Source organism: Myxocyprinus asiaticus, chromosome 25 (genome assembly GCF_019703515.2).
Source record: "Myxocyprinus asiaticus isolate MX2 ecotype Aquarium Trade chromosome 25, UBuf_Myxa_2, whole genome shotgun sequence".
Lineage (NCBI taxonomy): Eukaryota > Metazoa > Chordata > Actinopteri > Cypriniformes > Catostomidae > Myxocyprinus > Myxocyprinus asiaticus.
Genome location: NC_059368.1, coordinates 44,450,624 through 44,468,096, shown reverse-complemented (window position 1 = coordinate 44,468,096; position 17,473 = coordinate 44,450,624). Strand labels below are relative to the sequence as shown.

Here is a 17,473-nt window from a genome sequence, read left to right as displayed (position 1 = left end):
TAGAGTCTAAATGAAATTATGAACTTAATAGTCCAATTTGTGTGAACTATTGTGCTAACAACTGCAATTTACATAAACAGTTCTGTGAACAAACATGGAGTTTTTCAGTTGCATTGTAGTTGGTGTCCAGTTCAGGCTTAAAAGTTTGTGTGTAAAGATTTGTCTTTGTGGCTTCTTTGTTTTAGCTTTTGCCACATGGTAAGTTAATGCTGCTTCAAGAGGTCTTGAGACATTTTTATAGTCCTTCTCAACTTAGGGCAACCCTTAGGATGGAGGGTTTTAGAGGTTGCGAAGAAACCACTCGTGAACCAATGAGAAGTCCTTTCCAATGTGTTGGAAGGTCCAGGGCCTTCTTTCTGAGGTGTCTGGCAGTTGTCTGAGCAGCTTATCTGATGGCTGCTTGGAAACTGTTTGTGTTTGTCCACCACAATCCAATCAAAATGGAGCCACTTTTCCTTACTTTGACTGTTAGAGATGGGCCATGCAATAAACTGAGATTCCTGGAATTTAATTTTGTCTGATTGTTCACTACAGTCTTGTACGTCGCGGTGATGTTGTCCAGAGTTACTATGAATCTCGCCAGCTCTACATTTCTCTATGATGCTGTTGAACACCTGTCATTTTCTCAAGGTATCCATGGTCAGATCTGGATAAATCGACATGTGTCCCCATGTAATAAAGCAGTTGACTTTGTCTGGCCAGGCGTAAAAAAAAATTCCTTGGTCTGATAGTGATGAAGCCTGGCAATTATTGCTCTCAGCCTGCCGCTGTTAGCCGGCTTTAGATTACAGTGTGCCTGATGGACTTGTGTTCCTCTTCCAGAAGCTTTGGAAGCAACGTTGCAAACAAATTAGGTAGGTTTTCCTTGTTCCTTTTTTTCTTTTATGCCAGTAAGCCAGATATTTTGGCAGTGAGCTCAGACTCCAAGTCCTCGAGTTTGGCATGTATTTGAGAAGACTCAGAAGTAAGCTTTGCACACAGCTTCTCTAGAGCCTCAATTCGCTGTTCATGTGCGCTTAACATCTGTTCAATTTCAGTTACTCATGTAACATTCGTTTTTCAGGGTGGAAAGTGAGGCTGAAAGATTGTTAAACCTTTTGTCCATATTGCCACTGAACGAACTAATAGCGGCCATGAGGTCGTCGTTGCTAACAGACGGAGCAGAGGGGCTCATGCTAGCGTCAGTTCCATTAGCACTGTTGTTCCTTTTCGTCATCTTTATTTCTTCCTCGTCAACACTTTCATTGCCTTTTTTAGCTTTGTTCAACTTTAACACAGTTCCCTGGATAATGACAAACTAAAGTGTTACTGTTTTTTTGTTTTTGTTTTTGTTTTTTTTTTTTACAAATTAATCAGTCTAGGTGAGGAATTTAGGGTAAATCAGACAGAGCTTCAAAAAATGCATCTACTCCATCACACACCACCAGAAGTCCCCCCCTTTTACAATATCACAGCTGAAAATTAATTCCGTATTCAAAGTCAGCAGTAGAACTGTTGAGATGTTGTCTTCAGATGAAGTGTGGGTTTGTCTATGCTGAGATCATGACTCTTCATCCACAGTGGTCTCTTAAGATCATTTCTGACAGCTCTCTCTCTCTTCTTTTTCTCTCTGTATCAGGCTGGTAATCTGGAAAGGCTGAAGGAAGAGCTGAAGCAGATGAAGATTAAGGCCCACAGACGCTCCTTAGGGAACATTAGGTTCATGGGTAAGCTCTAGAAACAGCAGATGCTCAGAGGCCAACATGCACGAGTGTGTGCACAAGCTACTCCAAAGCTGCAATGAGGAGTCACTCGAGTGCTTCTGTAAGCTGCTCACCACTGTGGGCCAGGACATGGACATCGAGAAAGCAAAGGTCAGTCCAGGATCAGACAAGGGAGTATGTACACATAGACAGTGGTCTGTTTACATATACTTGTCTCATTTGAAGCTTAAGAATCTTATGGCATGCTCTTGCTTTTTCACTTTCAGTCAAAGATGGATGAATACTTCAGCCAGATGGCAGAGCTGATCATAGAGCGGAAAACGGCATCTTGCATACGCTTCATGATGCAGGATGTTGTGGACCTGCGACTAGTTGTGTGTGTTTCAAAAATGTATGGAAATAAGTGGTCACAGTCTTAATTTAGTTATCACCTCCTCTCAGAAAAACTGGGTGTCTCGGAGAGCTGCTCCGGGACCAAAGACCTTCAAGCAGGTCCATGAAGAGGCAGAAATGGAAGAGCAGATGGAAGACAAGGTCCTTCATAGGAAGAGACCAGGTCAGAAGAAGAATTCTGCAATAGGCTGATCCACTTTACAGTTTATGTAGTCCTCTGAGTGTCTTGCTCTTCCTCACTTCCTTTTTGATAACGATGTTCTCGCTTCATGTTGCAGTGGTGCAGAAAGAGTACACCTGGAGCTCTGTGTCAGCAATGTAAAACAACAGGACAGCAGAGCCCAGTGTAGTTCCCAAGGTCTCCACACCGGAACCAGAGGGCTCAGTGTGTGCACCACAATCAGAGGGCTCCAAAGAGCCCTCTATATCAGAACCAGAGGGCTCAGAACAGGTAGCAGTAGAGGCCGTGGTTGAGCCTCCCAAATATGATCCAGAGGAGCCCTCAACATCAGAACAAGAAGGCTCAGAGTGTGAAACACAACCAGAGGGCTCCGAACTGGCAGAAATAGAAGCAGTTTTGCCCTCCAAAAAACAAAACGAGGAGCCCTACGCACCACACCTAGAGGAGTCTTCCAAACAAGATCCAGGGGAACCCTCCAAAAATGAACAAGAGGAACCCTCAGGACCACCCCCTGAGGAGCCCTATGCACCATTACCACTGGAACCCTCAACAAAAGAACTAGAGAGCTCATAGTGCTCAGAACCAGCAGAGGTGAAGGAAGAAGACCCATTAATCACCTAAGCTGAGCCCTCAACACCAGAGTGCTCTGAGTTGCCCTCAGAAGAGAGCTATTCCACACCCTCCACCCATCTTGAAAAAGAAGATGAGAGCTGTGACAACACAACTGGGAGGCACCGTGCGGAAGACAAGTTGACAGTGGGAGTGGTGATAATTAAGGCTATTGCATTTGTTATAAATGCAGTATATTATTAAGGGAAACATAGCAACTGGTGCAAAGAAATAAAATGTGCAACGTGGAAAAAAAGGGGTGTGGTGCAAATAAAATACAATTATATATATAAAAAGTGTATGTCTTTGTTCAGTTATGGGTGAACTATCCCTTTAAGGAAATGTAAACTTTCTAAGGGCAACAAACTGCTCTGTGCCCTCAGAACTGTGGTAAAAGTGCTGTGTCCATCTTGACGTCCATGTTTCCTTTGGCAGAGTTGTTCCTTTGGGGTGTGTGAAGAAGATGATTATTACTGATGAAGATTATGAAGGCTGGCTGGAAGCAGGTCGAGATTGTTGGGATGAAGTGGATTCGGGGGACGTGTGTCCTGGGCTCCCCTTCATGACTTCATTATTGAGTTGTGCAGGACACTCAGTGCACACAGTGAAACACCTGCACCAATCACAGGTCACATCATAAACTGAATTATTTTATGCTATCACAGCATCATTTCAAACATTCATACCTCATTTGCAGTAGTGGCAAGTATTTAGTTATATTTTAACAGTATAAGAAAGAAGTACTATTTAAAGGGAAAGATCCAAAAATTCTCTCATTTCCTCACCCTCATGTCAACCCAGATGTGTATGACTTTCTTTCATCTGCAGAACACAAACAAAGATTTTTAGAAGAATATTTCAGCTCTGTAGGTCCATACAAGGCAAGTGAATGGTGATTAAAACTTTGAAGCTCCAAAAAGTACTTAGTCAACATAAAGGTAATCCATACGACTCCAGTGGTTAAATCCATGTCTAAAGAAGTAATATGATAGGTGTGGGTGATAAACAGATCAATATTTAAAGGGGTAGTTCACCCAAAAATGAAAATTCTCATTTACTCACCCTCATGCCATCTCTGATGTGTATGACTTTCTTTCTTCTGTAGAACACATGAAGATTTTTAGAAGAATATTTCAGCTCTGTAGCCTGCTTCATCTATACAAATATATAAGTGGTTAAAGAGTAAAGAGAGACCGATTCATTTGTGCCATTCACAGTACGGAAGTGCCTACAAGGTTAGCATAGATTAGCGTCCCATAGACATTCTCTGGTGGTACACTAGCAAGGAGACAAGAGGCTGTTCTTTTTGAATAGATGTCTATGGAGGAGATGCTTCACTAAGCTGAATAAATGCTTCGAGGAAACAGCTCATCATTTAATGAATTAACTGTCTGTCCACTAATCTTCAACATGTTTTACCCTAAACAATCCTTTTGGAGTGAACTATTATAAAATTGCTGTTTTATAAGAGAAGTCACAGATTTTAAATTAGTAACGACTTTACAACCGGAAGGTGTCAGTTTACAGCTCTCTCCATTCATTTGAATAGCATCATCAAACTGTTGTAAAATGCTAGTTGACCATTACAGCCATTACGCTCTCTCCAATGATAGAACCGCAAAGGTTGTTATCTCAATACTATCCACTGTTTTCCTGAGCAACCACTGGGCGGCGCCATGATTCTAATCGCCTGTTTTCTGTTTCTGGTCTCGAGACGCCAAGTAAAAACTGCCAAAACGAGCAATCCAGAGGAGAACAACCACCATTTAAGTGTTACCTGGTGTAAAAATTAATTTTAGGCTCAACATGTTCAGTTGTTGGTTGTCATAACTCATAATAATTAATAATACCAACGTAACTTATCTCCGACCATCTCCACGTCATCAACACACTCAGGTGAGGCGCTGTCTGAAAAAAACGGTCATCTCGACTCTGTGAAGTATCGGCATGTTTTTTTGACAATTTTTACAAATGGAATACCTTAAACATTACATTACCTTCTAAGCATTTATCCCAATGGGTGAGAAAACACTGGAGACAGGAAATTGAAAACAGTCGAATCGTAGAACACTTCCGAGTTCAGGAAAAAGGTGGATATGATTTCTGGCGGGCTTTCCTGGCTGAACTTCTCTGATTGGTGGATCTTTCTCTGCTGGATCATGGGTAGTGTAGTTGATTACCAGGAACTCTGCAATTAAATACAATTTTTTAAACAGTGCAGTTGAAATAATGCGGACTGACGGCTTGAACAGGCATATACCATCAATGAACAATCTCGGAACTCACAGTAGGTCTTTACATCTTTTCTCTGGTAGGTGAACAAAAAAAATATGCCAAATAATTGTAAGTTTGAGAGGTAGAGTTTAGCTGGCTAGTTAAATCAGATTATTTCATTACGGGCTCTATAGATCTCTCTATTATAATGAATGAAGCTCCACAAGTCATTTACATTTAGTCATTTAGCAGACGCTATTATCCAAAGAAAATGAGGAACATAAGCTATTTGTCACACAAGTCAACAATATCTGCAGTATTGCACTTCCGAGTTCTCAGAGTAGCTGGAGTAGTAAAGGTGTTAGCATAGAAGAAAGAGAGACAATGAAAGTTTCCTTATAATAATAATAATAATAATAAAAACTACCTTGTCTGCAAGTCATGCGCTTACAGCTTCATTGATTATAACAGGAGCAATCCAATATTTCCTACCTTTTTGCTGAGGAAACAATGCATCATCTAAACTACTACGCACTTTCATCGCCTCCCTCGCATCTGGATAAGTCTCTTCAGGTAAACATTGATGTACTTTGAGGAAATTTGTTGAGTTAGTCTAAGTATTAGAGTCTTATGTAAAGGATCCGTTAATGACACCTCATTGTTTATTTTCAGTTTTTGCAAATATCTTGTTCTATTTTAGCTTGACTCTCTAAAGTACATGCTTGTCCCAGACATCCCACCTTTCCCGGAAGTTCCGGGAGTCTCCCGCATATTGATAGCGGTTCCCTGACGCCCGCAAATTATATACTAGTGATGGGTCGTTCATGAGCGATTCGATCATTTTGAACGAATCTTTTATGTGACTCAAAAGAACGAGTAGTCTCAGAGAGTGATTCGTTCATTTTGTGCTGGCCGCGCATGCGCACTGCGCAACCTCCGTTCATTTTTTACGTGAAAACCGCATAGAAAACAGAAATTAGTTCACCTTTCAACTCTTTTGGTCCGAGTCGTTCGTTCTTTTGTCACGTGACAGTCAGGAAACAAAAATGATTAGAATTGCCTTTTAAGTTATCTGATTTTCATATGCAGGTGTTACTATATTGGAAAATGCTGTATAAGCATAATTTTACTCCACATAATGCGATGATTTGGAATAACAGGTGTATTTTACATCAGAGGAAATCTTTCTTTCATAAAGACTGGTTGGAAAAAGGAGTTTGGGCTGTAATCCATTTAATGGATGAAGATGATAATATGTTAAATTACAATAATTTTAAGATAACATTTAATTTGTATTGTTCATATAGACAGTATTCTTTAGTTGTCAAAGCTATTCCTGTAGCTTTGTGGAATCTAATTAAAGGTATATTACAATATTCTTCTGTAATACCTACATCTGTTGATTTGTTGATTGACAATTATAATTTCTTGGATGATAAATGTAATAACAAGGTTTTGAGATCACTAATTACGAAAGAATATTTTCCTCTTCCTGTTAAAAGAAAGGTTTTATCTCAAAGGTTTTCAAAAGCTGACACTATCAAAGTTAGAACTAGATATTTATCATTTCCTTTGTTACCTAAAATGAAAGAAATACACTTCAGAACAATTTGACTATCACATTGTTAAATTTGGTGTCTTTATGCAAAACAAAGAGGTTGAATTTTTGTGTAATAATATGTTGAATGAAGCCAAGTTTTATTTACACAAATGCAGATTTGTTAAAGTTTCTCCATCTTTTGAGGCATTTAAAAATTATTTTACAATTTTATTTCAATCCTTAAAGCATTTAAAAAAGAGAAATGTAACATTTTAATTTAATTCTGCTCAAATGAACTAAATGACTTGAAAAAAGATTTGTTCATTTTGCTGAACGAGACTCAAAGATTCAAGTCAGTAAAATGATCCGATCTTCCCATCACTATTATATACAATATCCCGGAAATTGATTTTTTTGAGAGCGAGCGAGACCAAGAATTTCTAATAATAGATGGGTTTTGGAGAGACGGAGAGAGCAAGTGACAGAGAGCGTATCTTGATTGGTCTCTCTTTCTGCTAACTAGACCTATCAGTTTTCTCTGTGGGCGGACTTTACAGTGGACCTCTCTCTCTCTCTCTCTTTCTCTCTTTCTCTCTCTCTCTTCAGTTCATCCATCAGTTCAGTGTACCATTGTAGTTCAGTAACTCTGTAGTGTCCGGCAGCACTATGGCAGAGTGTCCAAAAAAAAAGAAAATACAAGATGCACACTAAAGTGTACCCCTGCTTAATAGGGATCAAAAATAATGACAGTTTTGCTCACTGCACTGTTTGCAACAACTAATTTTCGATAGCCCATAGTGGGTTAAATGATTGTAAAAGACATGTTGAGGTGAGTTTAACAGGTGTCATTTGTTCATTAGCATAGCTAACATTATTTAAACTAGCTGGCTAGCTACTAACGATCTACTCTATTGATGTCCTACGTGATGATGCCAAACTCCCTGTAGACTTGCTCAAAGTTGTAATAGAATAAAAATTAAAAAAACGTCTCCATGAGTTGAATAATATAATATAATGGTACATATTAAGTACATATTTGAATGTCACAATTTCTGCATATATCCAACTTGGTTTACAGATTAGATAAAATCACTAAACAAAGTATTACGTAAGACAATATAATAAGGATACACCTTATGCTTTTATTTCTTTTAGGGACCACAACATATTAGGGAGGCTACGTGCAGAGAAGGCTGCTCAAGTATTTCACAGTTCTTTTCAGCAGAAAACCAAAGTCTGACAGAGAAGGTCACTAGAGCTGAGGTGTACTTTACATCTTTCATTGTTGAGCATAACCTGCCATTCCAGGTGTTTAAGCACACAGGCAAGTTATTCAGGAAAATGTTTCCAGATTCAGAAATGGCAAAAAACTATGCCTGCTCATCAACCAAAACAGCAGCTATTGTGAACATGGCACTGGAACCTTGTTCAGAGGATCTGTACAAGTTCATCCGGACAGAAAAAAGGCCATACAGTATTTTGGTAGACGAAAGCAACAATATCATGTTTGAGATGGAATGTGCCATTTTAGCCAGGTACTATAATGAAACACAGGATAAGATAACAGTTGGATTTGTAGACATGCCAGTGTGCAATGATGCCAAAGCTGAAAACATATTCAACTGCATTGCATCATCCATGCATGACAAAGGCCTTGAATGGTCTAATTGTGTTGGATTTAGCAGTGACAACTGCAACGTGATGATTGGCAAAAACAACTCTTTCTTATCAAGAGTGAAAGCATAGGCCCCTCATATTTACAGCGTTGGCTGTCCAAGCACCTGGTCAACATTTGTGCCAAAACTGCTGCTAAGGAGCTCTTATTGTCACCTGAAGAACTGCTCATTGACATCTATTACTATTTTGAGAAAAGTTCCAAACGAAGAGAAGACCTAAAACAGTTTCAAGAGTTCTGCAATGTTGCCCAGCAGAGAGTACAAAAGCATTGTCCTACATGCTGACTTTCTTTAGGAAAAGGTTTGGACCATCTGCTTCACCATTGGCCAGCCTTTATTTCATATTTTGAGTCAAAGAGTGAGAATCAGAAGTCATCTCATATTCAGAAGAGGCTGAAAGACCCCTAAATGAAAATATACACATGCTTTCTCCATAATGTCACACAATGTTTAGACAAATTCAATTTGATTTTTCAAAACAAGGCACCTGTCCTCTTCAAGTTGGATCAGAGCATAAAAGAGCTCCTGCATGACATAGCAAGCAGATTTATTGAGCCAAAGGTATTGAGAGAACAGAACATTCAGGAGATAGATGTGAGCAACCCTGAAATTCACCACCCAGATTAAGAGCTTTTTATTGGCTACCTGGCAAGGAGGCAGTTGCTAAGCGAGGAAACACAAGAGATGCCCCCTTACAAGACACAGCAGTTCTTCAAAGATGCCAGAGCATTCTATGTCAGGAGCTTTCAAAAAATCTTGGAGAAGTTCCCAATGAGAGACCAAATCTTGAAAAATCTGTCAGTGGTCAATATAGAGAGCCAAGATAAGGTGAATTCAGAGCAGATTTTGACTTTGGCAGAGAGATTTCCAAATGTGATCAAGGCAGATGCCAGAGAACAGCTCCACTTGGAAGTCCTGGATTATGTTTCAACTAAATTTGAAGGACTGGTGCCAAACTACAAAAGTTTGCCAGTTGATGAGTTCTGGGGGAAGCTGTCCAAAGTAAAATCTGTGAGCACAGGGCAGTTCGGATTCAAAGAGCTCTGCCAGTTGATGAAGCTGCTTTTGGTGCTGCCAAATTCTAACTGTGATGTGGAAAGTGCATTCAGCATGGTGCATCACATTAAGACAGAATTCAGTGAGATGGCGTTGTGGGGGTGGTGGAGCTACCTCCCTGAAATGAATTTTTGCAAGGGGGATTGTCTGTTGTAATTTTATTTTGACAGTTCTGGGTTAAAAAAAATGCAGAGGCCAGGCAAGATGGCGACCGTGAAGGATGTAATGGTGTGAGGCTAAAACTTTTGTCCAATTTCCACAACTTTATGTTTGTGATTTTTTGCGGCGCAACCTGGTGGTAATAGAGTAGCCCCTGACCGATATGGGATTTTTGAGACCGATACCGATTTTAGAGGGGGGAAATTAACCAATTACCAATATGGTGGCCGATATAGTTCATTTTTGAGCTGGAATAAAAACAGACCTTTTCTATGTGGATTTTTCACCGATTTTGCACCGATATGACTATGCAAAGGTACTCAGAGGCTGCTTTCTTAAATATTTTTATCAAAGAATATTTGACATTATTATTATACATTGTCAACAAATTCTAGAAATGAACACTGAGAAAATAAAGTATAAATAAAAATACAATAAATAGCTAAATAAAGATTAGTAGTACTGTTTAGTATCAGTCAAATGCTGACTATTTTAATACTGCCAGTCAGTTAGGGGCAGATTGTAAAACAAGAAGTGTTTACACCTGCCGAGACAAGAGATAAACAGCGGCAGCGGTGTTACACCGTATTCTGCTATACAAGTTCAGGGGGAACTTTCAACGGTGGAAAACCAGACTTTTAAATATTACATTTTATAAATGCAACGACTGGAATTGTTCGCCTGAAGGGGGTACCAAACTCCACTACTCATCCTTGAGTAATCATGCTAAATTGCTAATTTGGTACTAGAAAATCACTTCCCATTATATCAAACACAGTTGAAAGCTATTTGGTTCATTAAATGAAGCTTAACATTGTCTTTGTGTTTGTTTTTGAGTTGCCACAGTATGCGATAGACTGGCATGTCTTCAGGTCAATATTAGTTCAAAAATGGCAAAAAAGAAACAGCTTTCTCTAGAAACTCATCAGTCAATCATTGTTTTGAGGAATGAAGGCTATACAATGCTTGAAATTGCCAAAGAACTGAAGATTTCATACAAAGGTGTACACTACAGTCTTCAAAGACAAAGGACAACTGACTCTAACAAGGACAGAAAGAGATGTGGAAGGCCAGATGTACAACTAAACAAGAGGATAAGTACATCAGAGTCTCTAGTTTGAGAAATAGACGCCTCACATGTCCTCAGCTGACAGCTTCATTGAATTCTACCCGCTCAACACCAGTTTCATGTACAACAGTAAAGAGAAGACTCAGGGGTGCAGGACTTATGGGAAGAATTGCAAAGAAAAAGCCACTTTTGAAACAGAAAAACAAAAAGAAAAGGTTAGAGTGGGCAAAGAAACACAGACATTGGACAACAGATAATTGGAAAAGAGTGTTATGGATCTTAACCCCATTGAGCTTTTGTGGGATCAGCTAGACTGTAAGGTGTGTGAGAAGTGCCCGACAAGACAGCCACATCTATGGCAAGTGCTACAGGAAGTGTGGGGTGAAATGTCACCTGAGTATCTGGACATTCATGTTATTAATGTCCTGACTATACATTGTGATCAGCTGAATGCCACTTTGGTGAATAAAAGTACCAATTTCTTTCTATAAGAGCAAAATCTGTACATTATTCCAAACTTCTGGCCGCCAGTGTAACTAAAATTATTTTAAAAAAATCTGTGATCTGAATTGGATTTAATTGATATCTGGAGGATCAGAAACCCAACTACACAAGAAGTTACTTGGTGGTCTATTAACAGAAGCTGAAATCTAGTGTACTGGAAAATCAAGTTACTTGGGTTACTGTAGAAACATCTGTCCTTACAGATTATAAAGCTATTTATTTAGCTATTGGCTTGTCTAGGTTTGTTGGTAATAATATAAAAACATACCGGAAGCTAAATAAGACACTACTGCACGATGAATTGTTTAAAAAAAAAAAGAGATTAAAAATATAATTTTGGATTGCTGGAATAATGCAATAAAGTCAAATAAATATGGAACCAATTGTGAATATATGAAGTACCTTATAAGAATAAGCTATTGTGAGAGGAAAAGAAATAGCACAATTTAAAAGGGCTAGAGAAGAAGTAATAAAAGAGAAGTTAATTTAATCAGTATTAATGTATTAGAATTACAATTGGAACTAGATAAGATGCATGAATATAAAGCTAAAGGAGCATTCGTGAGGTCTAGAGGGAAGTGGCTTGAAAAAGGGGGAAAAAATTCCAGGTATTTTTTTAATTTTGGAAAAAGAAATGCTGAATTTGGTTCTGTTGTAAAATTGAATATAAATAGGGAAGTTTCTGAAGATATTTAAAAAAATTCTTAATGTGTATCGAAATTTTAGTAAATCGGATGCTAATTGTGATATGAGAACATTTCTAGAAAACATTAAAGAGGATGCACAGCGTATAGATCAAGATTCTAAGAATTTTTGTGACAGAAATTTCTATAGATGAAGTTAGATTTGGGATTAACAAATTGAAGGACAATAAATCTCCTGGAAATGGTGGTTTGATCGGAGAATTCTACAAAGAATTTCAAGAAAAATTAAGATTGTATTAGTTTTAAGAAGCAGTCGAGTTTGGTGAACTACCTCCATTGTGTCAGGGATTAATTACACTGATAACAAAACCTAATATGGATTCAACGTTAATTGATAATTGGCAACCTATTACTTTGCTTAACAACAATATTAAGGTGTTTGCTTAGAACAAATGATTAATGTTTGCCAATCAGGTTTCATGAAAGGTAGACATACATAAGTGATAATATTAATTTGGTCCTAGATTTAATTGATTATAATGAGTATATAGAAAGTGAGAGTTTCATTTTATTTATATATATAAAACGCATTCGATACAATTAATCGCAAATGTATGTTTTTTTATTTTTTGGCTTTGGTCATTTTTTAAAAAGGGCAATTTGTACTTCATAAATTATAATGGATGCACCAGCTCAGTTAAACTTACAAATGGCACTACTCGCAGATATCTTTTTTTTTTTTTTTAATCCCCTTTTCTCCCAATTTGGAATGCCCGCTACTAGGTCCTCGTGGTGGTGCGGTTACTCACCTAAATCCGGGTGGCGGAGGACAAGTCTCAGTTGCCTCCACTTCTGAGACCGTCAATCCGTGCATCTTATCACGTGGCTCGTTGTGCATGACACCGTTGAGACTCACAGCATGTGGAGACTCATGCTACGCTCCACGATTTACGCACAACTTACCACGCGCCCCACTGAGAGCGAGAACCACTAATCGTGACTACGAGGATGTTACGCCATGTGACTCTACCCTCCCTAGCAACTGGGCCAATTTGGTTGCTTAGGAGACCTGGCTGGAATCACTCAGCACACCCTGGATTCAAACTCGCGACTCCAGGGGTGGTAGTCAGCGACTCACAGATTTCTTTTTAGAAAGGGGTATAAGACAGGGATGTCCGATATTTTTGTTCCTACTGGCAATGATCCGTTATATTAACAAATATAATTTTCATGGAATTAGGATTTCAGATGAAGAAATAAAATGCTGTCAGTTGGCAGATGATACTACAATATTTGTTAGGGATTCCCTGGAATGTAAAAATTTGATTGATTGTTTAAATAATTTTTCATTAGTTTCAGGATTAAAGTTCAATTTAAAGAAATATGAACTGTTCCCATTGAAAAACTGTGAATTACTTTAAATTAATGGTATCCCTGTAAAGAATGGAATTACACATTATAAAAAAAAAAAAGTATCTTAAATAATTTGATTAGCAACAGAGGTTTAAATGCGCATGACCTCATGACCTTTAATACTATTTTAAAAGCAAATGGATCAAGAATTATATTCAATACAAAGATAAGATTTGGTATTTAATCCCTAATCTAATTTTAGAAAAAAAAAAAAATCATAATGTGTGGCATTGCTTTTTTGTTGAAATGTAACTGAGATTAGTAAAATTCCAATTAAATTAAGTAATTTTCACAGACAGGCCCTACTCTCCTGGTTGATTGTTTATAAACATAATTTTTCATCCAATAATAGTATAATTTGGAATAACAGGCATATAACCTTTAAACACAGAACTTTAATTTTTCCGAAATGGGTGGACAATGACATTATATTTGTTAGACCATTATTAAATGAAAATGGGCACCTGTATACACAGAATTTCTTCATGGGAATAAGATTTTAATCATTCCTAAGGAAAACAGTATAGTATTTGATGCTATTCCATCTGGTTTAATCTGCCTGTTAAAGGTCATTTGACTGAGGACACTGCTGATATTTTTAGACCTGAGGTTATAATTTATGGAGTTGATATTACAGATAGGAGGTGGAACAATCATTATATAAGGTGTTTGCTGACAGAATAAAGCCCCATATCTTCTATCTAAACCATTTTGATAATCGAAAATTGACTCCATTGATTGGAAATTTGCATGGTTGTTTCCAAAAAAGTATTGTATAACTAACAAGGTGAGGGAAATACATTTTAAAATAAATTTGATGTACCCTGTTAAAGATTTCATACTGATTGATACTAAATGTGAGTTTTGTGGTTTGGGGAAGAAGACCGTTGTTCACTTATTTTTCAATTGCATGTATACTGACTTGGAAGGCCTTCTTTGCAAGTCACTGGGTGTAAAAATTCATCCTTTTTTGAAAAAGATATATATTTTTATTTTAATGGACAAGGATTACAACCAAATATGGTTAATATATTTCTATTTAATTATGGGAAAATGCCAGTCATAAGCAAAAATGGGCTAAAGGAAACCCAAATATTTTGTTATTTAAAATAGAAATGGAAAATTATGTGGAGTTGGATTGAAAAATAGTAAAGCAAAACACATTAGGACTCTGTGTTATTTATATGATTTTCTCTACCTATTTCTTCTGTGGTTTTTGTTTTTTCTCTTTTTTTTTTGTGTGTGTGTGTGTGTTGGTGCTTGTTTTGTTTATTATTGCATTATGTGAACTTGATCTTGATTTCTCAATAAAAAGAAATTAAAAATCAAGAGTTTTGTGTTCCTGGTTCCTGCCCTGATTGTTCACAGCTGTATCACGTTTACCTTGTTTGCTCCAGTGTATATTATTGTGTTCTTGTGTTTGCTCTGTCTTTTTCAGTTGTTGTTCCTGTTCACCCTTCATGGATGTAACGGTTTGTTCTGTTTTCAAGTTTTAGTTTCCTGTGTTTATTTTCCTGAGTTTATTAAATAAGCCTGCATTTAGATCCTCTTTCTCTCGACACCTTCCTGCAAACATTACAGAAGGTAGACACATTAACACATTACCATGAGTGAGTCCACTTTGGAAAAGCTCACATACAGTATTTATATTTATGCTGTTCCACCACACAAGTTATAGTCTATGAAAGCTGCATTATGCACTTATGTATTCAATGTTCCTTAAGCCCAATGAAAATACATAAAATAAATTCCACTGATTTTAAAAATGTGCAATTGTGAATTTGAAAGTTTGGATTTCCCTGTGATTAATTTGATGTTTAGAGTACTGTGGGTGTATTGTGTGGTAATGAAGTGGCGCAAAGTGCAATTTGATATTTTCCTGCAAAATAGGTCATTTCAGTAGCAGGTCTGTTTTCAGCGCAAAGTTTAAACTCAGTTCCTGCATTTGCAGTTTGGAGATTTCACCAGCAGGTGGTTAATAAAGTTTGTGTCCAAACTCTGAAAATATAGTGGAACATCAAATTAAATCCCTGTTGTAGCTGTTTTATGAAACACATTTATTAGATTTGTGTTAAACTATCTATAGGTTTATTTTTCAATTATTATTCTAATATTTATATTTACAATTGCATTTATGATCTAATTTATATTGGTATTATTCCACCAATTATTCACATAGAGTGATTTTGCAAAAGGTGCCAGTGAAAGACGTTGGAGATGGTGTTTGGAATTGGAATGATTTTTTTGACCATTTCTTTATTAACATTTTAATTTCATATGAAGTGTAATTTGAATTTATAAATATTTTAGGTTTAATATTTTTGCATTTCAATAAATGAATTTAATTGTTCAGAATCAACTGGTAGAAGTGAATTGTGTGTGTCACTATTAATACTAGAATAACATTTTCTAAGCATATAAAATATTTTTTATTCTTCTTATTCATTGCATACAGTCCATTTACACTGCTGACTTCTTATAAATGTGCTGTCTTTGTTTATGTCGCTGGTGCTTGAGGGAATGGACTATATAATAGGACACAGATGGTGCAATAACCGGAGAAGAACCTCAGAATTAAACTGCATTTTATCCAGCCCATTAGTGCTTTGTGCAAGTGATTTCACCAAACCCACTTGCGCCTAGACGTAGCACATGCTTGCACGAAAATACAAAAACTTCATGCCCATTCCCACTGACTTTGCACTTAAAGCATGATGCTGTGCTTAACACTAGTGCTCTTAAAATAGGGCCCATAATGTTGTCTTTAATGTGTTTATGAGAAGTATGGATGACTCCAGGCTGAGGGGTATTTTAACTCTCTGTTGGATGTTTCTCCGTTCTTTCATTTTCACTCTGTTAGCAACTGTTTTTTTTTTTCTGCCAAAATCTGTGTATTTGTTCCTTCAGGGCTTGTCATAAAAAGTGTATATGTTCATATTAGACAATGAAGTGTTGGATAACCCCAGAAAAACACTTGGTTACTAAATCACCATTGATAACAAACAGCATTTTTTGAAATGTAGTTTTGCTTTCGCTTTGGAAAAAAGTTCTGATCAGATCTAAGCAGGACGATGGCTTGTCAGTTTTTCAATGTGTGAGAAGAAGCTCATCGATCACATGAGAGTCTGCCCCCGTGACTGAATACCTCCGTATGTGATTTTTGATTCAATCACAAAACTTTTGGACCCCGTTTACACCTTTAATTTAGCACTCACCACTTGTGATCGGATTACCCAAATGCATTTTAGTACCGGGGTCAATGTTAATTTCAAACTTGTTGGGAGTGTTTGGGCCATTAACTCAGCAGGGTGTCACGGTGACTGTTTACACTCCCCTTCTGAGAGACATGGACACGTGTACCGTCTTCCTCTTTAACGACTATGTAAATGAATCTTACAAATTAAAATCAGCTGAAAATGGGCTGGTGGGACGGCGCCTTTACATTGAAGGAAGGATCCGAGCCATATCTAGGGACCAGAAAATCATATTGGTGGTGGGCTCTTTTGATTTAGGCCAGTAAGGAACCATCTAGAAACCACCCAGAACACCCCAGCAACACCCTAACCACCACAAATAAAAACCACTCAGTAACCTTAATAACTGAAAAGCCCTGGAAACCACCCACAACACCATATAGCATCCTCGTGGTTACTTTCACACAGACAAGCACCACTCCAAACTAGTTTTCTTTTCTTATGTTTTCATTTATCCTTTTCTAATTAGTCTTTTTTTATTAATTGTAATTCCTTATTTTTCACCTCATTTTATCCTAACCACCCCTCCATCCTATTATTATATTGTTTTGTTTCATCATTGTTGCTTTATGTATCTTTTAGATCTTTTATTATTAGTAGTTTATTGTAAATATAGCAATTAAGGGTGGGGGGGGGGGTTAATTGCCACCCTCGATTTGCCTTGAGTCCCCCCAGAAAGTTCGGATGCCCCTGCCCTGACTGACGGTGAAACAATCAACACTGCTCACATCCTAATGCAGGCCCCCATCTATGAAAAATGTTTTTCACATACCCTAAAATAAAGATTAGCAACTACACATCACTCAAAGTAATTAGTAATGACAACAGTACTCAGATAGCACTCGTACATCTCAGAGATTTTTTTATCTTTTCATCTGGAAAGCATTGCATTCTAATTAACATCTGCTAAACATCTTAAAAAGATCAGATTTACAAACATTCTAAATCCTAAATGTCTCACAGACATCTGCTGAATGTCTTATAGACAAATTGCAGATGAGCAAACTACGTAAAAAAAAATCAGTCTTCCAGATGTAAACACACATATCAAATATACA

The 17,473-nt window shown here is 37.4% G+C and overlaps 2 long non-coding RNA genes across 3 annotated transcripts in view; both read right to left on the bottom strand.

Annotated features, from left to right (window-relative positions):
• Positions 1 to 17,473, bottom strand: part of LOC127415895 (uncharacterized) — a 48,271-nt gene that overhangs the window by 26,058 nt on the left and 4,740 nt on the right. The window lies entirely within an intron of this gene.
• On the bottom strand, positions 3,362 to 5,994 carry LOC127415887 (uncharacterized). Of its 2 annotated transcripts, none has more exons than XR_007893002.1 (5): positions 5,593 to 5,994; positions 4,884 to 5,074; positions 3,949 to 4,041; positions 3,672 to 3,708; positions 3,362 to 3,499 (listed from the first exon to the last, which is right to left on the bottom strand). It is a non-coding gene; the product is annotated as an uncharacterized LOC127415887 (long non-coding RNA). The 2 variants fall into 2 exon arrangements; XR_007893001.1 differs by having other exon boundaries at positions 3,949 to 3,985; positions 5,593 to 5,980.